Source organism: Mauremys mutica, chromosome 14, assembly GCF_020497125.1.
Source record: "Mauremys mutica isolate MM-2020 ecotype Southern chromosome 14, ASM2049712v1, whole genome shotgun sequence".
NCBI lineage: Eukaryota > Metazoa > Chordata > Testudines > Geoemydidae > Mauremys > Mauremys mutica.
Window position 1 is genome coordinate 10,209,208 of NC_059085.1, and position 27,130 is coordinate 10,236,337.

The 27,130-nt window shown below is 49.9% G+C and overlaps 1 long non-coding RNA gene across 9 annotated transcripts in view; it reads right to left on the reverse strand.

The window, feature by feature from the left end:
- Positions 1-26,583, reverse strand: part of LOC123349342 — a 41,390-nt gene extending 14,807 nt beyond the window's left edge. Inside the window, exons 1-8 of one of the 9 annotated variants that reach the window (XR_006573472.1) lie at positions 26,006-26,364; positions 25,255-25,619; positions 25,075-25,154; positions 24,156-24,685; positions 23,871-23,941; positions 23,520-23,635; positions 23,080-23,236; positions 22,520-22,870 (exon numbers count right to left, since the gene is read on the reverse strand). This is a non-coding gene — a long non-coding RNA (uncharacterized LOC123349342). Of the gene's footprint in view, positions 1-22,519; positions 23,237-23,519; positions 23,636-23,870; positions 23,942-24,155; positions 24,686-25,074; positions 25,155-25,254; positions 25,620-25,802; positions 25,963-26,005; positions 26,373-26,413; positions 26,473-26,550 lie in introns of those variants that run through there. The other 8 variants (XR_006573471.1, XR_006573467.1, XR_006573473.1 and 5 more) reach the window with 8 other exon arrangements.
- Between the last annotated feature and the right edge of the window lie 547 nt (positions 26,584-27,130).

Sequence of the window (27,130 nt, forward strand, 5' to 3'; positions counted from 1 at the left end):
GAAGGGCCTAAAGCCCTGTGTGGTCTCACCCAGTCTGGCCATTCTTATGTCCCATGACCCCCAGCTCAGGGAGTCAAGTCTCAGGGCGGATGGGTTCCCCACTCTGTGGCAGTGCCAGGTCTCTAGGGGCTCTTGCTGTCTGCTAGGCTCCCTGTCCGAGCCAGGGCTCCCGGCGCTTCCAGTGTCCCTGCCATGGAGCTGAAAGCCTGGTAGTTCCAGGACCAGCTTCCAGGGGTGCAGCTCTGGGGTAGCTCTGCCATGCAGACTGCCCCGGGCTGGAGATCCCATGGCTCCTAGAGGCCTGGGCCAGTGACTCCCCAGGCTGCTCTGCTCCTGAGCAGGCAGCTGGTAACTGGCCTCTGGGACTCTGGAAGCCCTCGGGTCCCTGGCCCTGGTGCAGTCCTTGTCCGTCTGGGTTTGGAATGAAGCCAGTTCTGAAATAACGAAACGTCTCACAAACTGAAACCACCAGCTCTAGTGTACAGGGCCTAGTGCAGTGGGCCCAACATGTTGGTTGAGGCCTCTGAGCACTATTGCAAAGCAAAACTTAATAATAACCTATTACTGAGCAAACAACTTCATCGTGACTCTGCTCAACCCGTTGTGGGTTTGGGTTGGACTCTTCGGGGGCTAAACTAGAGGGATGCCCACGTCTTGTTGATTCGGTGGGTCAAGCACATTGCATGCACCAGGGACTCTTTGCATCCCTCTGTCCCCACAAGGTCCTTGGGTGCCACCTCCCATCCCCCTCCATTTCAGGGACTCCCTAACCCCCACCCTTGTGCCAGGAGCTCTGTGTGTGTCCCATTTCTTCCCCCCCATGCTACAGTCCCCAATTCTGCCCCAAGCCAGGAGCTCTCTGTGCCCTAATTCTCTCCCTTTCCACCCTTCCAGGGCCCCCATTCTCCCTGCATGCTCAGGGCTTTGGCTGTACCCTCATTCCAGCATTGTCCCCAGACCAGGTCCCCCATCCTCCCCATGCCAGGGGCTCTGTGAGCCTTCCCCTCCTCCCTTCCCCACTGTTATTAGTTCTCCTCTTTCTGCCTTGGACATCCAGAGTGTCAGCATGTTACACTCTACTGGGGGAAGGAGCAGAGATGAGAGAGGAATGTTTTTCTACTGGAAAGTGTTAATTGGTGCTACAAACTGGTTCTTTGAGTTAGACAGTTGCAGAGCTGGCTTTGCTCCAAGCTGTTACTCTGCTAAACAGGGAGCAGGCACTGCATGTGTCCCCCACTTTTCCCCTTTGGGTTTTCTGATTCCCCCAATATCAACAGAGTTCTGTCCAGTGATGCCTTCAATACTCCCTGAAATTTTGGAAGTGATGGGCTGTGGTGTTCCAAATTATTGTCACAGACAAAGAGAAATGCCATCACGTTGAGTGCACTGTAGCTGTGTCAGTTCCCGGATATTAGAGAGACAAGGTGGGTGAGGTAATATCTATTATTGGACCAACTTCTGTTGGTGAGAGGGATGAGCTTTCGAGCTCCATAGAGCTCATCCTCAGGTCTGTGAGACGTACTCCCAGCACCACAACACAATACAATGCTTAAACTACCACACAGATTTCCACCACAAATTCAACATTAAATTCACCCATTAAACTCTCTGGGGAACACTCCCACACTAGCATCAACTTCCTGGACACCACCCTCCGCTTCGACAATGGAACCCTACAGACAACCCTAGACAAGAAACCCACAGATCACCACACCTCATGTCATAAACCCAGTAACCACGCCAAACAACTAAGATATCTGTAATCATAGACTTTAAGGTCAGAAGAGACCATTATGATCATCTAGTCTGACCTCCTGCACAACACAGGCTACAGAATCTCACCCACTCACTCCTGTAACAAACCTGTGTCTGAGCCATTGAAGTCCTCAAATCGTGGTTTAAAGACTTTAAGGTGCAGAGAATCCTCCAGCAAGTGACCCTTGCCCCATGCTGCAGAGGAAGGCGAAAAAACCCCCAGGGACTCTGCCAATCTGCCCTGGAGGAAAATTCCTTCCCGACCCCAAATATGGTGATCAGTTAAACCCTGAGCTTGTGGGCAAGACTCACCAGCCAGCACCCAGGCATTCAGATAGCTCAGAATACGCTCCTAGGAGGCAGTCTGGGATACACACCTTAACACACTCAAAACTGCCTGCACCAAACAAGGACATTCTACTAGAGAAGTAGATTGCATCATGGAGTGGCCTGTCCAAATACCCTGAGAGAACATGCTTGAATTCAGAAATAAAACCTCCTCTGACTGCACATCAATTGCTACCTACCACACTACGCTGGAACCCCTACGGGGTATCATCAAACAGCTATGACCCATACTCCATGGGGACCACATCCTGAAACACGTCTTTCCTGATCCCCCACTTCTGACCTTCAAACAACCCCCCAGCCTCTCCCAGGGCATCATCAGAAGCAAGCTCCCCACAGACCAGGACACACCAACTCAAAGCAGCACCAGATCCTGCCAGAACAACAGATGCAAAATCTGCAGACATAGATCCACTGCTACAATGATCAACACTCCCCACAACTCACCTTTCAAGATCCACGGATCCTACACAAGCCTATCACAACCTGTGGGGTACCTCACCCAGCGCACTAAATGCCCCAATAACAACGATGTGGGTGAAACCAGACAATCGCTGTGCTCTTGAATGAACTCACACAGGGAAATGATAAAAGACAAAACCACCCTGTCTCCTGTGGGGAACATGTCTCACAGGTCAGGTACAGAGTGGTCCTCATCCTCAAAGGAAGCCTGCACAACGCTTTCAAAAGACGAGCCTGGGAGCTTAAATTCGTAACTCTGCTAGACTCTAAAAATCATGGACTGAACAGAGACACTGGATTTATGGCTTATTACAACAATCTGTAACCCCCTAACCCCCTTTTTTTGTCCTATGACTGCAGAAGTGTTAACGGGCCACCCTGCCTTGAATGGTCCCTTGAAATAGGTGTTAACTACTTATGCTAAACCGGCTGTTGTACCTTGTATTTACCGGTGACACTCTGAGTAAGGGCACATCTGTACTTAAAATACTGCATCAGCCCAGCTGCACCACTGTCCACACAGGAGGTTCGGTCGGTGTAACGAAGTAGGTCGCTCGGAGGTGTGGATTGTTCACACCTGGGAGCAACGTAGTTATGGCGACATAGGTCTGTAGTGTAGATGAGATCTAAGTTTCCAAGAGCTGAAGAAGAGCCCTGTGTAAGCTGGAAAGCTTGTCTCTCTCTCTCTCTTACCAACAGAAGTTGGTCCAGTGGAAGATATTCCCTCACCCACCTTGTCTCTGAAGTTGCGTGAAAGGGCTCACAGGCTTAGCCAGTTAGAAACCTCCCCTCACACCCCATCTCAAAACAGTTGTTGAATATCTGGGGCTTGACCCTGCATTCCTTGTGCAGCCAACCCCCCCCACAGAAATCAGTGCAATGCAGGATCAGGACCATTGTGTGTACCACAGAATGTGCCCCAGTTTTGCCCACAGCTCTGCCCTTTACACTTTGTGCTGCTCCACCTCCCCCAGCACCACCTGCCCCAGCTCCCTGGAACCAGGCCAGTGTCCTGAGCTCCCCCGAAGGAGTTTGTAGAACAGAGAAGGAAATGCTGGTATTTACCATCGATGGTCACTTGGGTTCCAGTCCCAGGATATGTCCCATCTTTTCTCCCAACCCCACATACGTAAGTTCCAGAATCAGTGATGTCGGCTTTCTTCACAGTGAGGGAAAGAGACCTCTTTTCTGTATCTGCTGAGAATATGATTCGATCTGTTACATTGTTCACCTTGGCTGTTACATTGTTTCTGGTTTTATTCCATTCAATAAACCACTTGATTGAATTATTGCTTGTGTTGAATGTACACTCGATGGTGAACTCTGACCCTTCCTTTGCACGGATAGAAGGGGGTGTCTGATTCACCACAATGACAGCAGCAGTATTTTCTGCAGCTCCTGAAACACAAAGTTCAGTGTCACTTTATGAAATTCTTGCAACAGGAGGAAGAATTAAATCAAAATTGTTTGCAAATGATCCACTGCAGAATGTTTCCATTTCTCTACAAGGAAGCCAAGTGCACGAGCAGGAACTCCCTGCTGCAGGTCACGGCATGAAGTTCAGAGCGGTGAGTGGGGAGGGCTCAGACTGGGCAGTTTTCACAGGCCCTGCTGGCACTGTTAGCCGGCCTGCCCCACTGGCTCCAGCCTGCCGTACGGGCTCCAGGGGCCTCTCCCTAAGTGCCAGCCAGAGAGCACTGGGTGGCTCCTAGGGGTCTAGAGAGAAGCCCAGATGCAGGGAATTGGGCCTGCAGGCCCCACAGTGGAATGTCTGCTCCAGGGAGGCAAATCTCAACAGCAATGGGCCAACCAAAGACTTGTGGGGGGTCAAAGAAGGGCGACAGAGATGGGAGGCACAAGACAAAAGGAAGGTGGCAGGACGAGAAAGCAGGGGAGAGGGATAGAAAATTGTAGGGGCCTAAGGAAAGGGGAAGTAAAATAGACAAAAAGGGAAATTGATGTGAGGAAAACACGAGATGGAAGGAAAAGACAATGATCATCGTTGTTGTTATTTATACTTATTCCCACTGCACCTCGAGTCCTCAGCCACTAGTCCAGCCCCGTGTGTCAGGCCCGGTACGTACTGTCAGAGCCAGTCCCTGCCCTGAGGAGCTCACTGGCTCAGGGTGGGAGAAGACCAAGAGATACTATAGAGGGGGAGTTTCCTTATTCCCTAGGCACAGGGGCCCCACCAGTCTCTTCCCAGTAGGGGGGGCTGAGATGGGCCAGACAGAAAATTGGGGGGCTGAGCCCCCCATTGCCACAAGGCTCCACCCCTCTTTGTAGCCCTTCTCCATGGCCAAGTCAGAGGCCGGGATCGGGCAGTGGAGGTGTTGGCTGCTGACAGGGGCTGTTCTCAGGTACCCCAGTCCTCTGCCCAGGTTTATTTCTCTGCTGCTGCTGGAGCTGGGGGCCTCCCAGCAGCCTCTGCTCTCTCCACTCTGCCTTCAGAGCTGAGCAGCTGGAGAGTGGCAGCTGCTGCAACAGGGCTAAGACAAATTTTGGGGTGGTTAGAGCCCCTGGAAGCGCTGCCCCCGCCTGTGCACTAGACCCCACTGCCTGCCCCCAATATTATTATTATTTTTTATTAAGCAGTGCTGCTAACCAGCACAACACTCTACAGAACAAAGAGCAGGACGATGTATTTCTGTCTTATTCCATGAGTGCAGGGGATGAAATACTTTCTATTCCATCAGTATAGGCAGGATGTAAACTAGAAATGTTACAGGTAAACTTTTTTTATTCTGCAGGACTGGATAACTTGCACCCAAAAGCATATAAACGAATTGGCCGAGGAGCTTGCTGAACCATTTCATTTTTAATAACTCTTTGCACAATGGGGATTTTCCAGAGAAGAGGAACAAAAGCTAATGTTGTGCCAGTATTTTAAAAAGGTAAACAGGGTGACCTGGAAAACTAACAGCTGGTTAGTCTGACTTTAATCCCAGGCAAGCAAACTTGATATATTTTTTGATGATGAATTTGGTTGATAAAGGTAACTGTCGACATAATACACTTAGGGCTTGTACACACTACCACTTACTGACCTAAGCACTGGTGTGGACAGTGCTATGTTAGCGGAAGAGCTTCTCCCACAGACACAGCTGCTGCCTCTCATGGAGGTGTATTTATAGTGCCAATGGGAGAGTGCTCTCCCGTCGGCATAGAGCATCTTCACCACACATGCGACACTGGCGCAGCAACATCGAGTGTAGACTAACCCTTAGACTTCTCTAAGGCCTCTGATATTCTGATTTTGTATGGTGCTGTTTTTTAATCAACATAGAATATAGAAATGTAGGACTGGAAAGGACCTAGTCCAGTCCCCTGCACTCATGGCAGGGCTAAGTACATCTGTATTGAATGGTATAGAATCATCAAAGCACAGGACTGTAAGGGACTTCAATAGAATAGGTCACCTACTCCAGTGCTCTGCCCTCAAGGCAGGACTAAGTAATAACCAGACCAGCCCTGGCAGGTGCTTGTCCAGCCTGCTCTTAAAAATCCCCAGTGAACTTTTTCCTAATATCCAACCTATACTGCCCTTGCTGTAATTTAAGCCCATAGCTTCTTGTTCTATCCCCAGAGGTTAAGGACGACAATTTTTCTCCCTCCTCCTTGTAACAATCTTTTATGTACTTGAAAACTGTTATCATGTCCCCCCTCAGTCTTCTCTTGTCCAAACTAAACAAAGCCAATATTTTTCAATCTTCCCTCATAGGTCATGTTTTCTAAACCTTTAATCATTTTTTGTTGCTCTTCTCTGGACTTTCTCTAGTTTGTCCACATCTTTCCTGAAATGCAGTGCCCAGAACTGGACACAATACTCCAGTTGAGGCCTAATCAGCTCGGAGTAGAGCAGAAGAATGACTTCTCGTGTCTTGCTTACAACACTCCTGATAATACATCCCAGAATATTTGTGCTTTTTTTTGCAACAGTGTTACACTGTTGACTCATATTTAGTTGGTAATCCACTATGACCCCCAGATCCCTTTCTGCAGTGCTCCTTCCTAGGCAGTCATTTCCCATTTTGTATGTGTGCAACTGATTGTTCCTTCCTACGTGTCCTTACTGAATTTCATCCTATTTCTCCAGTTCGTCCACATCAGTTTGAATTTTGATCCTATTCTCCAAAGCATGTGCAACCCCTCCAAGCTTGGTATCATCTGCAAACTGTATAAGTGTACTCTCTATGCCATTATTTAAATCGTTGTTGAAAATATTGAACAGAACTGATCCCTGTGAGACCCCACTTAATATGGTCTTGTACCTTGACTATGAACAACTGATAATAACTACTCTCTGGGAATCTTGCATCCGACGAAGTGGGAATTCACCCACAAAAGCTCATGCTCCAATATGTCAGTTAGTCTATCAGGTGCCACAGGAATCTTTGCTGCTTTTACAGATCCAGACTAACACGGCTACCCCTCTGATATTCTCTGGGAATGGTTTTCCAATCAGTTATGCACCCGCCTTCTAGTAGCTTCATCTAGGTTGAATTTCCCTAGTTTGTTTATGAGAAGGTCTTGCGAGACAATATCAAAAGCCTTACTAAAGCCCAGAGATACCACATCTACTGCTTCTCCCCATTCACAAGTCTTGCTAACCTGTCAAAGAAAGCTATTAGGTTGGTTTGACATGATTTGTTCTTGGCAAATCCATGCTGACTGTTACTTATCACCTTATTATCTTCTAGGTATTTGCAAATTGATTGCTTAATTATTTGCTCCATTATCTTTCTGGAAACTGAAGTTAAACTGATTGGCCTGTAATTCCCCAAATTGTCCTTATTTCCCTTTTCATAGATGGGCACTAGATATGCCCTTTTCCAGTCCTCTGGAATCCCTCCCCTCTTCCATGACTTTTTGAAGATAATCGCCAATGGCTCAGATACCTCCCCAGTCAGGTCTTTGAGTATTCTAGGATGTATTTCATCAGACCCTGGTGACTTGAAGACATCTAACTTAGATAAGAAATTTTTAACTTGTTCTTTCCCTATTTTAGCCTCAGATCCTTCCTCATTTTCACTGGCATTCACTTTGTGAGACGTCCAATCACTACTAACCTTTTTGGTGAAAACTGAAACAAAAAAGTCATCTAGCACTTCTGCCATTTCCACACTTTCTGTTACTGTTCCCCGCCCTCCCGTCCCCATTGAATAATGGGCCTACCCTGTCCTTGGTCACCTTCTTGCTTCTAATGTGATTTAGCTCAAAGAAGTTCTGGGCTTGAATTACTAAGCGAGATTCTGTGTCCTGTGTTATGGAGAAGGTCAGTGTAGATGTTCATAATGATCCCTGCCAGTCCTTAAAATCTATGAAAGCCAGAAACACAGGCCATTATTCTGCTGCACCTTGTGCAGTCAATTATACTGTGCAAAGTGTGTGTAAAATAAAGCAATTCTGCTTTGTTTCCTTTGCACAGGTGCAAGTGATGACAGAAGATGCAGGCGGAGGAGGGAAGGGGCGGTCAGGTGCACAGTCTTAAAGAGAGACCATCCATTTTCACTAGCATGTTAGACTCAAGGTTCTTTTCTCCTTCCATTACCAGCCTCTGCTTCTACAGGGAATCGATGTCACGTCCACTAAGAGACTATAAGTCATATCCAAAATATCTAGAGTTCAGAGTTTGCCTGCCATCCCTATATTCTCGAGGGATGCACTGCACAGCTGTCCTCCTGCTCTGCAGATTCAACTGTGCAGTCTTCCCTCTGAACCAGAGATGCAGACTGTTTACTCAAAGAATCAATATGGAGACAGTCCTGTCCCAACACCATTTTGTCCCCGACAAGCTGGTTAAGCTTATAGTGCTGTTTAAACTCCCTAACAATTTTTATTCCACCTGAAATCTCCTCAAAGCTCCCCACCATGGATTTTTTCAAAGCAAATTCAGTGGATTCATTTTCATTTGAAACACTTTGGCCACTAGGCACCAACACACATTCCTCAGAAGAGAGACTGTTTACTATTAACAATGGCCCTTATGAGCCCATGGAAACAATTCCTTTTTGTCCCTACTAGGCACAACTACTGACTTTTTACAGACTTCAAAGACTTCTTCTGTCTGCTCTACAAACAGAAAAGAGCTGGAGAAACAGTCCCCTTTAACAGACAAAGGGCTTGGGATAGCCTTTCCCTTGTCCCAGCACACATGGCTGTTCAGGGACCATTGCTTGGAGATTGGGGTATCTCCCTTCATAGGCAAGTCATTACCCTTAACATACACAGGAACATTTCCTTCACTGTCACAATTCTCCACACTGGTAACAGGTAAGGTGTAGGGATACTCACATTCCACTAACCTGGCCTTCCCAGACTGTCCAGTTAGACAGAGTTCCAACTGGAACCTTTAGGCCCGACTGGGAGGCAAATTGATAATAGTAAGAGCAGGGACACCTACAGTTAAGGATGCCGAAAGGTTTCCATTCTAACCCTTGGCTTTTCAGTTGCTGAGAATTTTCCAAAATTTTTGCTTATTGGGCTATTGCTTATCTGTGCAAAGGGGAAATTTGGAGGAAAGATTAAGTTTTGATGATGAGAAATGTGAAGAAACACACTTTTCCCAGGATCAAACAAAAATTCAGTGCAATGTTTTCTTTAAAACCCCTGAAGCCAAAACACTTTGAGATTAACCGCCTCTGCAGCTGGTACCTCCGGGGCCTTTAAATTTTCATTTAAAGGGCCCGGGTATTTAAAGGACCTGCCTCTTTTGGTTGAGGCCACACCCCCAGCTGAGGACTCTGGCGTATCGGTAAGTCCTTTAAGTTACTTTCACCTCTAGATCCAGACATTCCCAGTGCAGTCAGCAGGCCCAGGGAGGCACTTGCAGAGGAGAGACCTGGCCTGGACCATGCCTGTGCAGAGGAGTTCATCGGCCCCTGGCCTGGGCAGAGCAGGAGTAACTGATGGTACCACAACACCACTCCCCTCCCAGGGCTTTCCCAGGGATAGTCTGTGAATTCTCCCCTGGCAGGGTCAGCGGCAGGCCACCAAAGAGCTGCAGGAAGGCTTACCCCAGTTAATGGCGGCAAAGCACAGGAGTCGGGCGCCATTCCAGCCACATCCCCAAGCCCTTGGTCTGGAGCAGAGTCCTCCGGCGCTGCCCTGGGGTCAGAAAAACATGTCCATAAACCCCTCTGTGCTTCCCAGCAGGCAGCTCCAGGCATATTGGACACACTGAGCTGACACAGACACGATCTCTGATTAGTTCCTGTACCTGAGTCTATAGACCGGGGCTGTGAGAGGCAGCGCGTGGGTGTAAAACACAGTGCAGAACCCTCTGGCATCTTCCCAACAGGGGCTGAGCCCAGCCTTGCCCAGAGATCTGGGGGAACGGAGGGGGGCTCTGAACCGGTTACGCTAGGGTGGTGGTGTGGCAAGGGCTGCAGTGCTGGCTGCTCCTCTCAGCCGGGTCTCAGCTTCCCGGGGGTGGCTGGCTGGCTCCCATCTCCACTTTCTCAACCAATCCTCATGCTGGGGTTGCTGCTATTCTCTTCCCAGTGACCCCACAAAGCCCGGCTGTCCCAGCCACCTGGCTGGAATTGGGGGCCCCAGGGAGCCATTGGCAGCATTCAGTAAAGTCATTAGTGTAGGAGCTCTGGAGGGACGGCAGAAAGGAAGGGAAGGGGAAAGCGGGGAAGAGGCCCCCCCCCCATGCAGTTTTTAACCTTTAGCTCTGCTTCCCAGGTCAGGCTCTGGAGCTGATGTGCAGGGGATATTCATGGGTGTGCTGGGGGAGAGAGAGCCTCCCAGCCCAGGTGACTGGGTGAAAGCCCAATTGCACAGCAGTGGGAGTGGGGGCTCTCCTTATCCACTCAGGGCTGGGCTGGGGGGTGGGGAGGGGTTCTCTCCCTGGCCACTCACGGCTGGGTGTGGGTGCATGAGGGGGCTCGCCTCAGCTCAGGGCTGGGCAGTGGTGGGGCTCCCTTGGCAACTCAAGGCTGGGTGTTGGGGGCAGGAGGGGGCTCCCCTGACAGCTCAGGACTGGCCAGTGGGGTGGGGGGCTCCCCTGACAGCTCAGGGCTGGGCAGTGGGGGGGAGGGGGCTCCCCTGACAGCTCAGGGCTGGGCAGTGGGGCTCTGCTGGTTGAAGCTGGGTGGTCTCATTTCAATTAATCTTGGAGAGTTGAGCACAGGACAGAACTCAACCCCCCTCACCACCTGGAGTTTCCTTCTGTGGGGCTCTGTGGGGCACTGTCAGGGCATCGTCCCTGTTGCCCGTGCAGGGTCCTGCTCTGGGGGCCATTTGGGGTCTCTGTTCCTGGCACTGTCCCCTGTCCCCACACTCAGAGGTGTCTGGGGCGGAGGGTGGGGGCTGTTGCTAAGGAGCCAGCTTGTAGCTCTCCCTTGTGAGCAGCAGCTCCTCTGCCTGCCTCACTCCTCCCTAAACACTGCCCAGGTGAAGCCAGCCACGTCCCCGGGTAGAAGAAGGTGCTAGACCTACCATCTCCAGTGCGAGCTGCCAGCCTCCCCTCTCGCTCAATCTCTGGACCGGAGACGACATAAACCGTCCCTCTGCTTGGCTGTGTCTTGCAGCACTTCCTTCTCAGCGTGCAGAACCTCACTGCATCCCTTCCCTGTTCCTCCCCCCACTCCAAGTCACAGCTTGAGGGGTCATTGGGCCAGAGAGAGCGTGACTGTGAAGCCTGGTGGGTAGGGACTGACCTGGGAGGTGGGAAATCCAGGGCCCAGTCCCCCTGCTCCAGTGATTTGGTGTTGATCCAGCTTACGACAGCTGAAACCGAGGGCTCCTCCATCAGACTATCCCTTAGCCCAGTGGTTAGGAAACCTGTCCTGGGAGGTGGGAGACCCTTGTGCAAATCCTTTCTCCCCCACAAGCAAATGGAGGAATTGAACCTGGCGCTTAAGTCTGGGGTTTAGCTGCCTGTGATTTTCTTGGGGTACCCAGGACTGTGAGTCACCCTGTAGCCAGAGGGAGCCTTGCTGCTGTGGCTGGGGTTAGCTCCCTAACCCCCCCAGCCCGTCAGCCACTCAAGCACTCTCCTAGGGTTAAGCTGGCCCTTCTGCCTCACAGGTGCACCCCAGTCCCCTTGAAGCAATCCCCTGTGATATCCAGCCCCTGATGCTGCTACTCCCAGAAAACCCAGAGCCTCTGTCCCCAAAGGAGCAACATATCCCACTTTACCAGTTTCACCTTAAATCATTGCTCCTGTGAACCACACAGCACTTGTAATGAAACAAGAGAAGGTTTATTTAAGAGAGAATACAGAGTCCACTAGAAACAAGAGAGCAGTTGAAACCAGTGGTTACAATACAAAACAAAATCATAAAATGCAGATTAGGGCCACATTTATCAATAGTTCCCTTTCCTAGCTGGCAAAATAATTCCCCCCCCCCACCCCACAAGTTCAGTCTGTTGCGGAATTCGCTAGTGTCACAGGAAGCAGGCTCCAAACGTTCATGAAACACCCCTATTCAGCAAGATGTTTCCTCAGTGAATGGATTCAGGGGGCCTCTCCCCTTCAGTGTTACACTGAAAACGTCTTTTGTTTCTATTCCCAGGCAGGATGATCCCTTGTCTGTTGCAAGGTTCCTTTTTTTCTGCCAAGTGGTTTCGATGGTTTGCAGTTGTCTCAGAGGGTTTGCCATTGAAAGTCTTGGGATGTAGCAAGACTAGACAACTGAGCCTGACATTACATCGTTGGCTAACCAGGGAGAGACCAATCAGTTGAGATGAGCTATCATCAGCAGGACTAAAATAACTTTTGAAGTGATAATCAAGATGGCCCATAGAAGATGTGAGGATACTTAACATGGGGAAATAGATTCAATTAGTCATCCCAGGAAACCTGCCTTGCATGCTGCAGGGCCCTTCTCTCCACCTAGCCACCAGGGGCACGATTTCAGATTTTGGTAAGTGGAGGCAACTTGAATTGTGATTCCAGGGGCTACTTAGGCACTCTAATTCCTATATAAAAGAAAGGAAATTAAATAAATATTAGATCCACTCAGCTCTAATACTAACATGTTATGACATCTTGTGGCAAGTCACTTAAGGGAGACAGGTTAGGTTTAAAATGTTAATGTTTGTTAGTACTTTGTTACTAACTCTGTGGAGCGAGCGACCCCGTCAGGACTCCTGGGCTCTATCTCAGCTCTGGGAGGGGAGTGGAATCTAGTGGGGGCAGCTACACCTGGATTCTATATAAAAACGGCCACACTGGGTCAGACCAATGGTTCCATCTAGCCCAGTGTCATGTCCTCTGACAGTGGTCAATGCCAGGTGCCCCAGAGGGAATGAACAGAACAGGTGACCCAGTGATCCATCCCCTGTCACCCACTCCCAGCTTCTGGCAAACAGAGGCTAGGGCCATGCAGAACATGGGGTTGCATCCTTCCCACTCTGGCTAATAGCCATTGATGGACCTGTCCTCCAGGAACTTCTCTAGTTCTTTTTGGAACCTTGTTATAGTTTTGGCCTTCACAACATCCCTTTGCAAAGAGTTCCACAGGTTGACTATGAAGCAATACTTTCTTTTGTTTGTTTTAAATCTGCTGCCTATAATTTCATTGGGTGGCCCCTAGTTTCTATGTTATCTGAAGAAATATATAACATTTCCTTATTCAATGTTCATGATTTTCAGCCCCCCTAGTCGTCTCTTTTCCAAGCTGAAAAGTCCCAGTCTTTTTAATCTCTCCTCATAGGGAAGGTGTTCCATACCCCTAATCATTTCTGTTGCCCTTTCCAAATCTAATGTGTCTTTTTTGAGCTGGCATGACCAAATTCACACAGTATTCAAGATGGCGATCAGTTTGGCCCTGTGCATGCGAGCAAGGACCAGGATGGGAAAGGACCCACTGGTCGCTATGGTTACACACCTGCCCCAGTCACACCCTGAGGTACAGTCTGTGTCCCACTATTTGCCAGTCTCCAGTGCTTTCCTCTGAGAAGGTACAACTCACTTCCTTGCTTCCATCCTGGCAGACGGAACCAGCTGCTCTCCTTCCCCAGCAGGTGAACAGATCCGAATTTGAATCCCCCAACAGCCCTGTCAAGGTGAATGCTATTTCTTCACCAGTTCTGCCAGCAGCAGCATCGTTTCCCTACTGGCTGCTCTGACCAGCTGCACTGCTTTATCCTTGGTGGGTCCAACAGCTGAGCAAGCTGGTGCTTGGGGTGGCATATTCTATGGGGCGGCATTCCGCCCAATCCTAGGGCAGCACGGCCGTTTTTTTTGTTTTTTGTTTTTTTTGGTTTGCCGCTCCGGCCGCCCTGTAGCGGGTGGCAGTGCGTAGGAGGGACGCGCCCTGCAGCAAACTGGGCAGGGCAGCCCCTGGTTTTCCCTCTCCGCCGACTGGAGTGGAGCGGAGCCCTCCCGGCAGGCGGCACAGTGGTCAGGACCGCGGGACAAGCGCCCCGCTGAAGCCCTGGCTGCCCCCCGGCTCCCTCCCCTTCCTCCCCGCTAGACTGGGTGCAGCACAGGGAGTCCCCCTGCACCCTGGCTCTGGCTGCCCGGCAGGGTTTTTTTGTTGTTTTTTCCCCCTTGATTTGCCGCTCCGGCCATGCCCCAGGTTTTTTGTTTTGTTTTGTTTTCTTTCCCTGCTTTGCCACTCCGGCTGTGCTGCAGGTCCCTCCTCCCTACCCCCGCTTTGCTGCTCCGGCCCCGCCACAGGTTTTTCTTTTGTTTTGTTTTTTTTCCCGTTCCTGCTTTGCCGCTCCAGCCATGCCCCAGGTTTTTTTGTTTTGTTTTGTTTTCTTTCCCTGCTTTGGTGCTCCAGCTGCGCTGCAGGTCCCTCCCCCCTGCTGCTCCGGCCGTGCCCCAGGTTTTTTTGTTTGGTTGGTTTTTTCCCCTCCTGCTTTGCCGCTCTGCTCCCCCCCTCCCACACACACACACTTCTTTTTTTTTTTTGCTTGGGGTGGCAAAAAAGCCAGAGCCGGCCCTGCTTGGAGGTTTTTCGCCTTCCTCTGGGGCATCGAGCAGGGACCAGCCCTTAGAGCCACTTAGAAACAGACAATAAAAAACAATAGAAAGTGAAATCTGTCACCTTTCATCATTGCCTCTGTGCTTCTTTAAAAAACAGCTGTTCTCCCCTCCCCCGTACACATGACCCTTCCCCATGAGCAGTGTGTCACCCTTCCCCTCCTGCAATCATTGCAGCTCTCCCCACTTGTCTCTCTTGATTTCTCTCCCTGTATTTATTCTATTTCCTCTTCCATCCCCCCTTTCCTGGGGCTATTTCCAGCAGATCTTTTCTTTTTTGTGTGTTTTTCTTTTTTCTGCTGTCTTTTCTATCTTTTCTCTCCATTTACTTCCTGCAATGGGGCAGACTAGGCCCAGAGGGCCCCTGCTGGAGGCCTCAGGGTCCTGCCACATCCGTCCTAGGAAAGGAGCAGCGGAGCTAAGTCTTCCGAGCAGCCTAGAGAGACCGTACAGGGTGTGACCAATCAGGGAATGGCTGCAGTAAGCAGCCAATCAGGGCGCAGGAGGGCCATATAAAAGGAGTTTCAGCTGCAGTGTCAGTCTGTTTCTTGCTACAGTTAGAGGAGTGTAGAGGGGATCTTGACTGGCCAAAGGGAATGGCTGCACCATGGACAACTCAGTGCTGGCTGGCAGTGAGGAAGAGCTGCTGGGTCTGAACCTAGAAGACCTCTGAGGTAAGGGTGAAGTATTGGTGAAGGCTGGGGCTGTGGGGAAGTGGCCCAGGGATGTATCTGTGGTGTGTGGCTGCTGTTCTTAGGATCCATGGGGTGGGACCTGGAGTAGTGGGTGGGCCTGGGTCCTCTCCCCTTCCATAGGCCACTGGGGAACTGGGCTTACAGTTGAACTGTGATTGACACCCCCCCCCAAGGGGGAACAGAATGGCTAAGAGGCCCAGCTGGGGCCAGAAGAGACCCAGTGGGTGAAAATGATTCCCTCCAGGGAGGGAGGACTTCCTGGGGGTGTGGCCTGATACTATTTGAAATCTGCAGACACACTTGACCAGGGGGTGCCCATGAGAGGTGGGTGTCCCCCTGTTAGACTTTCCCTTCCCTCTTTCCCTTGCTGGTCTCTGGTTGTCTCTCCTTCTGGCCCAAAGCTTCCCAATCTCCTGCCCTGCTCCCTGGCTGTTTCTAATCAGCTCCAGGTGGTAACAAAGAAGGAAAATCAGATTCAGATACTGTAGGAAGGAGTCTTCTAAAAAACACCTGTAGTAAAGGGATATTGACAAGCTCCCCACCAGGTGAAATGCCCCATGGTGCAGAGAGCTGGGCCAAGGCCTGTGCCCCAGGTGAACTTGCAAACCAGGGTTTAGCTCCTCACTGCTCACACACAGGCTGAGTTGTGCCCTGCACTGTAATGCAGAGGGGTGGCATTTCCCCTGGGTCTCTGTTACCCCCCTCAGACCCTACTGCAGTCAAACCCAGCCCTGCCCCTCAGACCCACTCAGAGGAAAGCTGTGTGAATGTGCCCAGCTGTGATGGGGAAGGAGCACAGGGTAAAGTTCTAGCCCCACTGAAGTCAGTGGGGACGTTGCCATTGACTCCCACAGTGCTGGGATTTCACCCACAGCCTCGCTGATCACAGGTCAAACAGAAGCATGGACACTCCTCTCAGTTCAATGCACATGGTTGGTGTTTGTGTTAACCAAGAGATGAGCTGCTGTCAGAGTGACCTGCAGCTGGGAATGCCAGCAAAGTCTGACTGGGGGACTGGATGGGGCAGTCAGCCAGGATCACATGACTGCAGGTGCTATGGAGGTGGAGAGGGAGGTTGAGTCAGGTGCTTATCTAGGGGTGAGGTAGGTTAGATCATGTCCAAATCCCACTGCCATTTGTCCTGCCTGCTCAGTAATGTTCTCTGCCTGTTCCCATAAAGGTTCACAGGCAGGCTCTACCCATTCTTCCCCTAGTTGTTTCTGTGTCACCAATTCCCCATTGTCTTCCTGCCCAGATTTTCCTTTCCTTACAGCCAATGGGAAAGTTATAAACAAGGGAATATTGCAGCAGGACCTCTGTGGAGAGTTTGCTGGATGTGACCTAGTGAGCATCGTATGAGTGCAAGGCAGCAAAAACACCACCAACATCCCCAGCAGCTGTAGACAATAGACTACCCTGAACATGAGAAGTAGGGCATGGTCCTGTGGCTCCAGTTAACCACCGACCTTCTCAGAGGCTGCTGGTGGAGGGAGAGGTCTAGGGCCTATGTCAGACCCCACTGACACCACTGCTGGAAGCAAAAGCTGTGCTAAAGAGCTGCAGAGTACTAGCAGAGTGGCAGGAGCTGTACTAAAGACAGCATCAGATCAGTGTCTGGCCAAGTCACTCCTTGGAAAAGAACATGCTGACTTTGGGGAAGCTTGGTGACCTCATGAGGAAATAGGACAATAAATAGGTGGGGGGGGGGCGCTGGTGGTGGTGGTGGTGATGATGATGATGATTAAATACTACTGCAGTCCTGTTTAAAAGAATTGCTCCATTCTCTGGCTTCTGTGCCACACTCTTCCCCCTGCCCTCCCTCCCCCCAAAAATAAATCCTGTGGTGGTCGAAGTCACCCTGGCCCACCAGGCAGTCACTGGTGATGCTGGGAATTTTTCCACACAAAAAACTCTGCGGAAAACTGTTTTTGTTCTTTCTCTTTGACACATTTTTAAGTGGACACTCTGACAAAAAGGAAACTTTTTCAAACAAGCAATGTTCTGTATGAAATGTCTTGATGGGGAAATGGGAGTGAGCTTTGAAATGCTGCAAGCTGAGGAGCTTGCAGTAGCTATGGCTGTTTTAACAGGGGATGGCTTTAATTATGTCAATTATTAATAAGATCAGTACAGTATCCCTTGTGCTGTTGCATTTTACTGTTTTTATGCTGTTTCTCAATTTTTTAATTGTGATTGTCCAGCACAGTTTAGTACTAAAAATGCAAACTAAAATTGGGGAATTTTCTCACTTGTGAGATAAAAACACTGGTTTGCTGTTAAAATGCTCAGCAATGAAATAGTTAATGTAGACATTCTCAATTTGGTACAGAATTAACACTTCTGTTAAGATGCACTGAGCAGTTCACATCTCTGAGCTGTTTCTGCCTGTCTGCAGGCTCAGGATGACAGCTCTGCAGTAGGAAGGGCTTCTTTACAATAGCTGGAGACCCTGCTGGGAAGAGAAGTGACCCACTGAGCTGCCTTAAGGAGTCTTCAGTGGCTGGTCAAGCTGTGATCTCGGCTGCCCGGCCCTTGCACGTGAGAACTTCCCTGGAGAGAACAGAAGCACTTGTGGCACCTTGGAGACTGGTGAGCGATTTCAAGGAAGTTCAGTTTGGGGAGAACCAAAGCAGAAACTTCCAGCTTCCAGGCTTCCCTCAGGGAAGGGCCTTGTCAATTCTTGTGAGCCCTTCCCCACCTATCCCCGCTAGAGTCATCTCAGCTGTACGGGTGCTGTGTCAGGGCCCCTCACCAGAGTTCACTTCCCTCCACTGCAGCTTCAGCCAAGATCCCCCTCAATGCTGCCTCTTGCTGGGAAGTCTCCTCCGTGCCCCCTCTTTGCAAAGCCCTCTGTGGAGAGGGTGACAGGACCCCTGAGCGGAGTTCTTGCCTCCAGGTAGGAGCCTTGTTCCCCTCAGTCTTGCTCTCTCCGTTCAGTGACATTATCTGACCAACTTGGGGCTCGTGTACAGTCCTGCTGAGGACCCAAAAGGTCATGGAGGGTTTCAGGTAGAAAGCTTGGGCAGTGAGTTCTCCAGCTGTACTTGCCCTGTCCGCTGCTCTTTCCCCTGTTCACCAATGGATGGTGGCAATGAGCCATGTAACATCTGTGGTTCAGGCTGCCAGGCTCACACATTGCCTGGGCTGTGAGCTCTGCTACCAGCTCCAGAGTTCCAGTACCATGGTGACTGACACTCGTAAAACACAGACAAGGTGGGTGAAGCAGGTAATCTCTTACTGAACCAGGTTTCCTGCTTTCAGGCGCCACAGAGCTCCTCAGGTCACAAGAAGCTCAAAAGCTTGTCTCTTCCACCATCAGAACTTGGTTCAGTAAAAGAGATTACCTCACGCATCTTCTGTGCCTCCTCCTGGGACCAACACAGCTACAACTCTCCTGAACTGGGCAAGTTAGATTCTGTTACAGTGGCTGGATTGGTGCATAGAGGCTGAAAGAAAATTTGTACAGGGACTTTGGGGCTAGACCTGGTCAGAAAATATTAAATATTTTCCACAAACTTTTAAAGGAATAAATGACTGTTTCTGTGAATTCTTTGGGTTTTTATTTAAAGTCCCTAAACTTTTCAGTTTTCAAAAACTGAATTTTTTGGCTCTCCTGCAAATCATTTTAAATGCAACACCTCACTGACATTGTTTACAAAATAACTTTCATTGGAAAATTTTTTGAACAAAGTTTGACCAGCTCCACAGGAGATCAGGGTTCTCCCCTGCCTCATTTGAGCACTGGACCACTTGCAGCTTGGTGCTTGGTCTATTGTGAGGTCACTGGACCAGATCCACCAAGATATTTAGTCTCAATTCCTAGGGATTTCCACAGGAGTTTGGGGCCTAAATACCTCTTGAGGATACAGACTGTCCCACTCTGATTCTTCAGACCTCCAAAGTGCTCTGCCAAAACCAGGGTAAAAAAAATCTGCTATTTCAAGAGTGAAATACAAGCAAGAAAAACCTTGTCCCAGGTCACAAACCCTATTCTTTCTCTGTTCAAGTGAGCTCACAATGCCCCAGCGATGTAGGACAGTGCAGTTAATCCTAGGTAACAGGCTGGGAAATGGACAGTGTTAAGGCTGATGGGAGAAAAGGACATTGTATCTCCAGTAACTTATCAGTATCTTAAAATGCAGGAGCCTGGTTCCAGTGTCCGTCATGGGAGGTAGTGATCTGCCAGCAACAATTCTGCCTGTGGTCAAAGGCGACAGCTATTAAATGCCCAGTGATGTTATGGGCTGAAGTGTCACCACTTTGAACCTGGAAACTGCTCCCCTCCCCTGTGGTTGTTACATCCCAGCAGCAATCACAGGCCAGGGGTTAACTGACTTGGGCTCTAAGGTTGGCCAGTCAGAGAGTGATGTGACTCCCCCCAGAAGCTATTGAAGGGAGGCTGACACAGCCCAAGTAGGAGGGGAGTTTTAGCAACAAGCAGGCTGTGGAGCAGAGACCCTGGAGGACTTTGCAGCACAAATGACATTTGTGGCTGCTGCTGGTGTTACCTCTTGTGGGGGGAGAGGCAGAAGTGATGGGCTTTCCCTGTGCTGAATTCAGGAAGGAGCAGTGACTGGCCAATAAAAAGGGCTATTAGTTGAATTTCCAAAATGTCTCTGAAAAACCAGTTCTGTCCTGTCTCCAGAGGACCCTGCTTAATACTTGTGAAGTTTATTCAGGGCTCATGAAAAGGGGCTCCCTGACCCAGGCGGAGCTCAGGGCTCTGTAGGGAGGAGGGTGTATGGGGACCCAGGTGGAACCTCCAGGGCCAAGATGAAAGCCGTGATCCTCTGCAGAACAGGAAATGGGACACCTGTTTTATGGTTCCCGTCCTGAGGACTGGAGATGCCCCTGAGTGACTGGAGTCTGCAGGATAGAGTTACTGATGGTTCAATGACAGAAGGAGCAGCTGTCGGCAGAACATCAGGCCACGGGGGAGGAGAGGGGTGGTCAGATCCTGATGGTCAGAAGCTTTAGGGAGAGCTAGAGACACTGTGCGGAGACCTGGAAACCCTGGAGAAGATGAAATTCTATAGACTGACCACTGACTGGCATTCAGGAGTGTGGGGCACTTGGGGAACATGGCTATAGGACTATGATATATGGAGTCTGTTCTGGATTGGTGGTGAGAGTAGTCCAGAGGGGGGCCTCACACGTAATGGAAAGGCAGGTTTTTCTGAGGGGGGGTGTATGTCACTCAGTGGCTGGCACCAGGAATTGAAGTAGGTCCCACACCCCTGTTGGACAAATGAAGGGGGCCAGGCAGCACCTGGGGCTCTCAGAGCCAGAGGGCAATTCCTGAGAGGGAGGGGCTATGAGGAGGATGGGGTAGGAAATGGCAGGAAGCATCTGCCAGAGTCCCCTGAGATGCAGAAAGAGTTTCTCAGCTCAATCTTGATTAGTTCTAGTTTGGGACTAACCTGTGTCAGAGCCTGGGTGTGGCAGTGAGCCCTTGGCAAGTTGGGGAGAAGCCCGGCCGTGCGACGGTTCCTGCTTCCTTCTTTCGAAGGAGTCTCATGTAGCCCTAGGCTGTGAGAGATGCTGCCTTCAATTCGATTTCCCCTCCCCTGCTGGGGTCTCCATCACTCTCCCGACTCATGTGTCTCTTTCCCTCTGTCACTGGCCACATGGAACCAGTGGGAGCTGCAGGTGCCCAGCCTCTGTCTGTCCTGTGCCTTTGTGCCATCAGCCCCACTCTCTGGTGTCTGGTGTTTGACCCTGGCTAACGCTTGGGGATGCAGTGTGTGTGTGTGGAAGCTGGATGCACAGTTAAGCTCTGCCCCTCTCCATGTAGGTGGGGCTGTGATCACCAGTCACATGTTAGGATGTGGGGTTTTAACTGGTGGTTTTATACTCCTGCAGCCAGCTCCTCCTAGGCAGGGTGTGTACAGACCGCGGTGCAGTGTTCAGGCCAGGCTGAGATGGGCCGGAACCATCCCTCCACCTCTCTATGATCTCGTGGCAGGGGTGGGGTGGGGAAGGGTTACAAGAAAATAAACCCCTGATCTGACCTTCCTCCCCACTACCCTTGGTTTGGTTTCATTTTGCCAAATAGAAGCTGAAATGAGGAGATTGTTGCAAAACCAGGACCACGGCCTTCCCCATTTTGCTCTTCTCTAGTGTTAGGTCCCCTCCTGCACCACTGTTTGTGAGTGACACCAGTTCACGTGGTATCTTTGTACAGGATATCGCATTCTCCCCCAACCGTCTTCCCAAGGTACGAGTCACTTGTATTGTCTTCACCTTGGAGATGCTGTCTCCCTGCAGGGAGAATCAGGCCCCGGTGGCTTTCAGGCGGCTGGGTTTATAGAGGTTTGAGACCCCACCACAACGTTTTGGGCATTGCCCTGTGGTTAAGGTTCAGCGTGCGGCTGGGAAGCTGATTGGGGAGGGGCAGGAAGTGGATGCAGAAGTAACATGTTGCTGGCCCCTCTCCCTCTTCTCATCCCCTCCAGCCACGTGCTGCTAATACTGACCCTGTCCTGTGTCCCCTGGTCGTGCTCCCCGTCCCCTGAGGCAGATCATGGAGATCTGATTTCCCAGAATGCCTGCAATGAGATCTATGGACCCCATGCTGGGCAATACAGGGGGAATGAGCTCTTGCAGGCCAACCCGGCACCGCCCTGAGAGGTGCCAGACTTGGAGGGGGGGTAGAAGAGAGGAGGGCACAGCTGGAGCAGACTGCAGAGGACACCAGGCTTCTGGCGCCCAGCTCCTGGGAAAGGGCTGGCTGCAGGCAAGAGCTTCCTGGATGCCTGATGGCCCCCTCTGGAGCGAGGGGCAGCCAGAGCTGAACCCACCCTGAGGGACTATTCGCTGCTAGCCTGTGAGCCCAGTTCAGGTGCCCAGGGAGCGGTGGCCCCACCACGCCAATGGAAGAGTTGCTCTGGGGTCACTGACTGCCCCTTTCAGAGCTGCTCTTTGAGGGGCTCTTACGACCAGAGCAGCGGGGCAGAGCGCTTGGATGTGGCCGACCAAAGGCCTTGGCCTGGCCCCTGGGGGCATCCTGGGAGAGGAACATGGTGACAGTGCCGCTGTGCTTCCTGCTTTCCCCTCGACCGGTGCATCTGGCCATGTCCCCTCCCCATCCCTGGGGGCCGTGCACACGGCTTTTCCCTCTCTGGGACGGTGGGCTGGTCTCTCCTGTGCTGGGTCCCTGCTGGAGTGGGAGAGTGACGTGGGGGCCATGCTTGCACGGATGGGGGAGCAGTGCACCTGGGAGGGACTCTGCCCTGCTGCGGGGCTGGGAGCACGGGCATGGCCGAGGGGCACAGGACGGGTTTATAGAAAATTCAAAAAACAAAGGGAGACAAGTTCTCTCTGATGGATTTTATTGTGTCTGTTCCTAAATGGCCCTAAGGGCTGGTCCCTGCTCGATGCCCCAGAGGAAGGCGAAAAACCTCCAGGGTCTCTGGCCAATCTGCCCTGGAGGAAAATTCCTTCCTGACCCCAAACATGGCGATCGGTTTCACCCTGTGCATGCGAGCCAGGACCACAGTGGGGAAAGGACCCACTGGTCGCTATGGTTACACACCCTGTCCCAGGCCCCTCCAGGATAGTGTCTGTGTCCCAGCACTAACCCGTCTCCAGGGCTTTCTTCTTTACATCCATCCCAGCAGCAACTTTTGAATAGTGTGTCTTGAATATTGTCCACGCTGGCTCTTTCCTTCATCAAGCAAAACCAAAGCCACTGATGTCACTCAGAAGTGACAAGCAGGTTCACCACCTCCTAATAAAGATGAATCCCCTGACATCTGCCATCCCCCTCACATCCTCTTAGCTCCTGAGATGTGTGATCAGCTGTAACAAACCCTTTGGCACAACATAAGTTACAATCAGCACTATAAAATTGCTATGCTCATTTCTTAGACTTACCAAATGCTGCTTACCTCTCCTCAGAGCCAGTCCTGTTGCTTTATTGAATGAAGGGACTTTCATATTTTGAGATCCAATCGTCCTTTCAGGTGTTGAATCTGTTCAGCTCCATTCCTATTCCTTTGTACTCAAATCCTGAGCATCTGTAACTCTCCTCCTGAAAAGACAAATCCATTTGGCAATAAGAGAATCCTAAATGCTCACCTGCTTGTCAGTGATGGTCTGCTGCATTGTGGGTTGGAAACTTGAAGGTGATAAGTGATTGTCTTCCCATTCTAGTCAAGGAAGGCAACTTTTTGCAGGTCTGGCAACATGCATTTGTTTGTTCTGCAGTAATATGACTGCTTATAATCCTCCCAGGAGATCAGATCAGCTCCATTTCTTTCACCTGAAGGGAAACCAGATCCATCAATTTCTCCATTATGAAGTGAGTTCCTTACCTCTTGGTAGCAGTGACGAGTTTTGCTTGTTTCCTTTCTGTAGATATCCCAGATCTTCTAGCAACTTCCTGAAGATTTCACACTCTCAACGTTCAAATCATCTGCATTTCTCTCATCTGAAAGTATGAGGATCTATTCATTTCCACTTGAATGTTAAAGAAAGGTGCTTTTTTTTTTTCTTACCAACTGACATTCCTGGTTCAGCTAGTTAGATTTGCATTAATCCCTTCTAGAACACAACAGCCCTCTGGTCTCCTTCCACCTGGAGATGCAATTTGGCCTATTTATTTGGTCTGCAAGTGTTGCTTTAGCACCAGATTCATTTAGAACCAGGGAAACTTAAATGCTTACCTCCATGTCTTATGTTCTGACTTGATTCAGATTTGCGACTAGCTGAACTAGTTGAAGTGGCTTTTTTTTGTCTGTGTATTATTTCAAGGGAATAAAAAAAAAAAAGCATTTTGTCACTGGAGTCCTCAATGGATTGAGCAGTTGGCAAGTCCATGTTGCTTTATCTTGTGTCTGCTTTTGACACTCTCCCCATGACAAGTAAGGTCATCCACAGTTTTTCTCCCTGAAAGCAAAATCCACACCACTTAATGTACACATGGATGTTTGGAGACTGGTATTTCTTACCTCCTTGCCCGGGACAGCCATGCCACTAAGCCTCACTTCTCCCTGGTAGGAATGACCACCTGGTCTCTTCATATCTCAGAAGAGCAAAACCTGCAATCAATGTTTGACAGAATTATTTATTACTACTTATTACCAGCTATGAAGAGTCATCAGTGGAGAAGGTTCCTTAGCATCCAGATCATTAGGCTTCTAGAGACCTTTCAGTGCTCACCTCCTTGTCAGTCATGTTCCACTGCAAGGCTTTGATTCTTAGCGGTACAGCCAGCTACACTGGTTAAAACCTGAAGCTTATAAATGGCTGCTTGCCTTTTTCTGAACTAGAAGTAAAATGCTCTTCCCTCTGGCCAAGTATTGTTACCTGTCTGACTTTTTTTTCTTAAATTCAGCAGCCTCTCATCCTCCCTTGAATGGTAAGACCTTCCTTTCACCTGAAAATAGAAACAGAGCCTTTCATTCCTGCCTCCATGCTGTGAGGAGGTGCGTTCCTTACCTCTTGATAGAAATGATCAGTTCCGCTTATTTCTTGACATCTGAAAAATAAGCAACAATGATCAATTAGGCACAAATAGAATCAGCTGGACAACTCCTCTCTGTAAATGCAAGAACAGGCTCAATGCTCATCTTCACACTCTGGTTAATTGCACTTGTTCTTTGAAATAACTTCCCTGTTAATCCTTGTAGGAACAAGCAATGGCCTTCTCTGGGAAGGAAAAAGGAACAAAGATCATCATCATTGGTTAGAATTACCAATTACTTTCCTTTCATCTGAACAGGTAGCTCCCATTTTTAGTGCTTTATTCAGTACAGCAATTTCTTGTGCTCTTTAGAGAGATGAAGATTTCCTCAGTTACCTTCCTTCCACCTGAATGGATGACCAGAACCATTGACTATTACAATACATCATTCCCATATTTCTTACCTCCTTAAAAGGATGGATCAGCTAATTCCTTCCTGTAAACTACAGCCATGTGTCATCCTTGCATCTTGAAATATGACCACCTGCAAAGATCAATGTTTGACAGACCATATTTTTGTCAGGCAACAAATGTAAAGGAATTGTCATTGGATTCATTTTGTAATAGGGAATATAAATACACACCTTCTGTGTGGTGAATTGCTGGATTGGTTTCTCTCTTTCTCTCCATACAATCAGCTGTACTGTTAATCTAGTAGGTATAAGTGCTTTCCTTATTCTTGGCTAGTGCAAGTCAATACTTCTGTAACCTCAGAAGCTTTGGTTATGTATCTTGCTTTCTTCTTATGAAACTGCTTATAGCCTTTGACAGCAAAGGCTAGATTCACTTCCTTCACCTGAAAGTACACTGAGATTGGTTAGTTTCCACTCCATTGCTAGGAGAAGGTGCATTCCTTACCTCTTGATAGGAACAGGTTCTCTTACTACTTCTGACAGACAAGCTGCAGTGATCAAATCAACAGAAATAAGAGATTACGTTGCAGTTGGACCTGAAAGGTAAAAACCAAGCTGATACCAGCTCTCAGCTATGGCCAGTTGTAACCTTTCCTTTTTGAGTTGTACAAATACCTGCATTGTTAACCCCTGGTAGTTACAACTGGCTGCTTTGAGCATATCCTGACAAAGGCAATTGCGATCCTACCTGATGCTAAAGAAACCGTCTGGGTTCTTACCCCCATCCACTTCTGTGCTTCTCCTTTCTCTTCTCTTCTAGCCTCTTTGCCCACTCCTCTCTTTTTTTCCCTCTCTCCTCCCATTCCCCTTAGTTCCATGGTGTTTCTCATTAACTTCTTTGGGTTTTCCCCCCCACACACACCCTGTCCTCCCTTATCAATACTTCATCCCTCCCTCCCTGCCTTGTTTCCTTCCTCCTTACAAGAATACTTTCCTTCATCCTTCTGTGTCTCACGTTCCCTTTAGCAATGGAAGCAGGTTGGTCCCAAAGGCCCTGCTCCATCACCCTGGTCCCTGTACTCAGACCCACAGGCAGCAGCCATGTGCTCTGGGCAACAGCCTGGTGTGAAATGCTGCGACCTCTGGGGGCTGACCCAACAATCACTGCATCACAACAGAGTCCCAGGTCATCACCAACTTGTCATTTGGGCAAAGTGACCTGTCTCATGCCCCTCCCCCCCAGGGGAGCTGTAGGGGGAGGGCTCTGGCTGCTTCTAAACTCTCAAATGAGTCAAATTACACTCCAGATCTGGAGTCACCAGCTGGGGCTCTGTTTGTGACAGTGAATTCCAGGGTCATGAATGGCTCCTTTCCCTTATGCAGCCCTCACCTATAGGGTGACCCGATATCCCTATAAAATCAGGACAATTCTGATTTTTGGGTCTTTTTCTTATATAGGCTCCTATTTACCACCCCCTCCTCCCCGTGTCCGATTCTTCACACTTGCTGTCTGGTCACCCTACTCACCTGTCTCCATCTCTCTGTCTAGGTCACCACGCCTACGGTGGAATGTTCCACTTCCATCACAATGGGCCAGTTCTGAGCAGTGCTGAGTTCCTGCATCTCCCTCTGAAACCAGTGGGAGCTGCAGGTTGGGGTGACCAGATGTCCTGATTTTTATAGGGAAAGTCCTGATTTCTGGGTCTTTTTCTTATATAGGCTCCTATTTCCCCCACACACCCTGTCCTGATTTTTGTCACTTGCTGTCTGGTCACCCTAGCTGCAGGTGCCCAGCCTCTCTCAGGACTAACCCTGTTGGCTGCATTTCATGGCACCGGGCTGTCCTCCATCTTGTGGTCTAGGCTGATTGCTGCAGACCCACCCAGGGACTGACAGCCAGCGCCTCCTGTACAGGGGAATCCAGGCAGGGATTTCAGTGTTAGCTGCAGATGGGCAGATACCAGAACCATCACTCCACCCTTCCATGATCCCTGGGGGCTCTGATAAAAGGGCACCTGTTATTGGCTGTGTGGGCCCATATGTTGTCCTGGCTCTGGCCAGGTAGCTGGCCCAGCAGACCTCAGTCAAACTGCCCAAAAGACAACAG